Raw genomic sequence first — 6053 nt, 5'->3', positions numbered from 1 at the left:
TGAATGTATCGTAATGAGACCTCTACACCAAGCATACTAGACAATAGCTCAATTGTTGCAAGTTGAATACTGTATAACCAAATTTTAATTTGAGAAAAAGGTAAAAATATTTTGATGTATCGTTATAAATATGAGTATTTAATTACATATGCAATAAGAAAAATCTGGTAAATTTAATTTAATAAAATATACATAAATAGTTAATTCTAATGGTATCTATAATATCTGTAAGAACACTAGTGTGTGAGCTGCATTTTGTCTTTAGTTGTATGCAGCGAACATGTTTCAGCAAAATATTTCCAATTTAATTAACAGTTTGACTGCCCTACATACAAACTATACTAGAAAATAAAAAAGCGATTCGTTTAAAATTCATTGTATGTCACATAATACGAATTAATGAATCTGTATATGGCATTAAAAGTCTCAAGAAGAAAATTCAGTCCATGTAATTTTATTTAAGGATAAACATTATCGAATAATTACGTACTTTTGTTTGTTTGGAAACATATGCTGTTTACAATATTCCGAAACATATTCTGGAATCGTATAAATTTGAAGTTATCGTTAAACATATCGATTTGAACGCTAGAAAAATCCATTCTAAAATTCATTTCAGAAAATACACATACCAGGAATGCAGTTTCTGTCAATTGTTATCATTTTCATCTGACCTGTTATGATAGCATGACAGACGGATATGGCATGTTCATTTTCTTCAAATATATGACAATTCAGCAAGTCAGCAAGTGATCAATCTTTTATGATTTCAGATCATAGTGTAAATTGTTTTATTTAAGTTCTTAGATTCTGGTTGTACATATAAAGCTCTCTTTATCTCCTATTTTGCAAATCCTTTGTCTTTTATCACAACTAAGACTTCAGTAAGAGGTTTAATTTTAATCTTTCCGTAAGTAACAAATCAGTTACTAAAGATTCATTTATTTTCTATTTAAATTGGGTACCAATTGTCGTAGACTCTAACATTTCGTTAATATTTGATTTCGTGGTTTTGTTAATTTTTTGCATACGTTTGATTAGAAGTTTTTTTAATTCGTTGATCATTTGAATTCGTTGAATATTTGAATTCTTTGGACATTTGAATTCGTTGTTGCCTTGTGCCAAAGAAAACCCACAGAAACAGGTATCCAAAAACTTATAAATCCTCAGTGTAATGGACAGTTTAGATTTGAAGACGGTGAAACAATTGTTATAATAAAGATGCTGATTGTTTTTTTTATTTTAATGTTATTTCCTCATGCAATAAAATAAATAAAATTCTTAAAGTTGAATGAATTAAAAAGAAAAGAAAAACATTTTAAAATCTTTGGCTAGCACAATATCAATGAAAATCATATTAAAGTTCACAAAGCATAACACTTATAAAACAGTTTGACACAGCTGGCAATATTTTACTTATATTGATATTTTAACTATCTTACATAATTGATACAATGTGAACAAAACTACTCTTAGTAGGTTTTATTTTTATTTTTATAAAACTGAAAAGCGCTGACATTTTGACAGGATGGTTTGGTATAACTTATTTTGGGACCAAATTGCACCATTATTTTCTTTTCAATTGAAGGGACAAAATGTCACTTTGATAGGTTTTATCTTCTACATGTTTAGCATATTGAAACAGCAACAAATACTAAATATTGAAATAGACTTTAGAATGAAGTATTTGTTCCTGTTGTTTGACTCTAAATAGACCAGTGACGGATAATATTTTGCTTTGACCTAGAAATCGTTTTTTTCCCATTGTGTAGACACAACAGAGAATCTGGTATGTAAATGTCCAGAGGTCAATATGAGTAGATATTTTAACCCAGTATATAAGAGATTATATGACAAAAAGCTTCCCCGAGTTTGGGCATATATAGTATATATTCCTACAACATGTATACAATATATACAAAGATGGCATGCACACATAATTCAATGGAATTTGAAAATTTCCATTTCTGTATATTGTCTGAGAGGTAAAAAAAGGCATAACGGGCAAAGCTAAGAAAATTAAAACAGTATCTTAATAAACCATGAAACGGACTACTGGCGCTGAAAACAGACAATACGAATTGTAGAAAGAAAATAGAATATTTATTACTAATAATACAACAAGTATATGCACAAATTAAAAACCAATTCTTCAGAGAACAATTGAAGGTCTTTCCACCTCGATATTAAGAATGAAATTTAAAAAAACAATGTTTAAAAAAATTTCACTCCGTGTTGATGTATTGTGGTAAATCAAACTGATTATATAAAAAAAGATTAATATGTTTATGCAGAAGACTTCATTGTTTTAAAATGAACAAGAAAGGATATTTAGCGAAGGTCAAAATCTAGAACGTCAAATTGACCTTGACCATGACCTCAATTTCAAGGTCATAGGTCAGTGAACTCAAATCAGAAGACCCCAGGTTAATCACTTGTATGATTGTGGAGAAATACAGATTTTAAATACAAAAGGGGAGAACACTGCTAAAAGGGTTGACCAAAACACTTCGACTGAAATAGGTTGAAGTTGCGCCTTATTGTAAATAGTAATTTGGCAAACACATCATATCATTTACTGTAACAGTTTCTTTTGAATAACGATAACAATCAAAATTCAAAATTTAGAATATGACCTTGACTTTCGACCTTGACCTCAATTTCAAGGTCATAGGTCAGTGAACTCAAATCGGAAGACCTGAGGTCAATCACTTGTACGGTTGTTGAGAAATACTGATTTCAAATACATAAAGGGAGAAAACTCCTATAAGGGTTAACCAATACTCTTCGACTTAAATAAGTTGAAGTTGCGCCTTTTTGTTAACAGTTATTTGGCAAACACATCATATTATTTACTGTCACAGTTTCTTTGGCATAACGATAACAAGCAATATTCAAAATTTATAACATGACCTTGACCTTTGACCTTTGACCTTTGACCTCGATTTCCTTCAAATGGACCAAGGACTTCATATCAAAAGACTGTAGTCCTCTACGACTTATAACGTATGAATTTATCCAACAAATCGCCTATCTTAAATTTTCAAAGGGAAATAACTCATATAAGATGTCTTCCGATCATGCAAGTCAAAATTAACCAAATCATTCTTAAGAGTAGACAAACAATTTGGTGCAAACAGTTTGCTAAAATCTTTTACGGTTTTAGAGACATAGCGATAACAAGAAAAAGGGGACGCAGGGAGAACTCCTATAATAATAAGTGTTCGGTCACACAGGGTGAGTTTTGAAACCCTCATTACTGTACAACATCATTGGCCAAAAATCCATTCGATATGTTGTAAGACAAAAAAGCATCTCAGACGGCAGAAGAAAAAAAAAATTATCAGAAGAAAAACAAAAGGTCTTTCCACGAAAAGTGGAAAGACCTAATAATCAGAAGAAAAACAAAAAGGTCTTTCCACGAAAAGTGGAAAGACCTAATAATCAGAAGAAAAACAGTGGGTCTTTCCACGAAAAGTGGACAGACCTTAATATATATGTGTGGATATTTGATAGGCCGCAGATAAAATGTTTAACCATTTCCAGGGAGACAAACAAACCGATAGCCAAAGGATTGAAAAGAGCATATCGGTGACCCTATGATAACATATGTGTCAAAACATCCCTCCTACGTGCAAGAGTGGACTGGACGGAGAACCTGTACTGCGGAGATGACACCTCCCTTCTGATACCAGAAGTGGAGGGGATTCCTCTTGATGACAAGAGTAAATCCTAGGAAATAATTTGATACCCTCCACTAAAGAGCCGGTAGGGTAGAGATATGTACCAGAGAGGGACAGTTCCCAGTTTCTTATAAATCCCCATTCACCGCCAAACATTCTCTGCGCTTATTTATCTAGTGGGAAAACCACAGCAACCGAGTACGAAAGTTTCAATGGCAGCCTGAATGTTATTTAGGAAAATGCCAATACCGACTTGTGACAGGTGGCAGCCGTCATGTCTAAGTAAATTGTGTTTAGAGGCTTTGATAGTTGGATACTTCGAAACCTATTTGCCTTCAGTCTTTATAAACGATCTTACGGCACAATTGACTCTTTTTCTAGCTATTTCTACTAACTTCGGCCTTAATGTTCCATGCCAATAAGGCCTTGGTAAAATATTTGACCATATTATTCTGATGTCAGGTGCAAAAACCTTTATTCTTAAAATTGGACATTTGATGTTCTCTATGAGCTCTTTTGATTTCATGAATACTAAATCATTTGCACCTAGATGTATAAATATATAATTTGGGGCTGGCCACTTTTTAATTTCACTTTCAAAAGATGAATCCAGATCTTTCCATTTCATTCCTGATTTAGTTATCCATTTAACTTGTACTCTTAGCCTATCAAAATTAAGGTTTCTTTCCCACGAGATCGGCTAGCAGCTGTTATGCCAGCCCAATGGGGAATTGAAGATCCCATTATCCAAACAGTTGACTGCAGCTCATGACCTACAAACCGAAAACTATTTAAGGAGTTTGTTATAATGTTGTTTATTTCTGTTCTATATGTTCATATAAAGAAATTGAAAATTTGAAATAATTTTCACCAAGGAATCCTGATGTAACGCTCAAATGCATCTGACGACCATCTTCCCCATTTTTGTATAGCTTCGTCATTAATACCACGTTTGCTCTGCTCTGGCGGTCCAATTCTAAATGAATGCGATTTCAAAAGGCTAGGGTTTGGAATGTTACAAACATTAACTGACTTTCTTAGCATAGCTGACAGTTGATAACGGGTTAGTGGTGAACCGTCAAAATGCATAAATAAATGATTACAACCTGAAACCGCAGGACGTGCAGCTAAATATTTCTTCAAGGTTAACACAGGGCAAATGCTCTCGTTATCTCTGTTATTTATCATAATGAACGTTGAATAACCTCTCTGTTCCGTTTTACTTTTCTTAATGTTAATTTTTAATTGACAATCTGACACGACCACATCCGACAATTGCAGTGCCTCAGTACTAGAATCAGATTTATTTTTTGTCGTAAATTCACTTACACGTAACATAGCGAAAAATGCCAAAATAAATGAAGATTTAAATAATAAAGGTTCATGCGTAGATGAACAAATACTAGGGAGAGCGTCTGTAATCTATCGTAATAATGGTAATGGTACCGGGGCCCTATTGTCTCTCTGTGGGTGATTGTTGTGTAAACCTTCAAGCATTTTTGATACCACAAAACTCTTAGTAGTATCCTCTAAATTACGTTCCTTGTGAGAAAAAGAAATGCCACTTATATATAATCGAACTGTAGCTGGAGAAAAATGCTTCAAGGATAAATAAGCGATGAATTGTACTAACTGTTCAACAGGAACTGGCCATACTTTATCCAGTGTATATAGAAGCTGGAATGAATCAAGAACAGATCTCGCTCATGAATAGCTTTTTCATGTATTTCCGGCTAACGAATTGGAAAGAAGTCTAGCTGATTCCTCTGTTATAGAATCCATACTTGGTTCAGAATTGGAGTTGGTGTCAGCTATAGTATTGACCTTACCTGGGACGTGATCAGCTTTAATTAATATGTTATGATGTAATGTTTCTAGAACTAAACGTCTAACTAAAATCATGACATCCGATGATTTTGATGATTTCTTATTAATAATGTGCACTGCTCCTTCGTTGTCAATATGAAACAACACATTTTGATTTCTAAGTTCAGACCCTCACAGAATGATCGCTACTATGACTGGAAATAGTTCTAAAAATGTAATTTTAGACAATAATAAACCGCGCTTATGCTACGTTCTTGGCCATAACCCGTGAGCCCATCTACCCTTAAAATATATGCCGAAACCAAGTGTGGACCCTCCGGTACTGTCTGTGTAAAATTCAAGCGCATCGTTAGAATTCCATAACCTATCTGGCATAAGAGTAAGACCGTTAAAATTTATCAAAAATGAATTCCACATCAAAAGATCAGCTTTTATGTTCGAAGTTATTCTTATTCTGTGATGTGGTTTATTCAAACCAATCGTTGAATCAATCTTCTACAAAAAGCTCTCCCTGGCGCGACAACACGACATGCAAAGTTTAAT

The sequence above is a fragment of the Mytilus galloprovincialis genome, chromosome 1 (assembly GCF_965363235.1).
Source record: "Mytilus galloprovincialis chromosome 1, xbMytGall1.hap1.1, whole genome shotgun sequence".
Taxonomy (NCBI): domain Eukaryota; kingdom Metazoa; phylum Mollusca; class Bivalvia; order Mytilida; family Mytilidae; genus Mytilus; species Mytilus galloprovincialis.
This window is presented reverse-complemented; position numbering follows the sequence as displayed.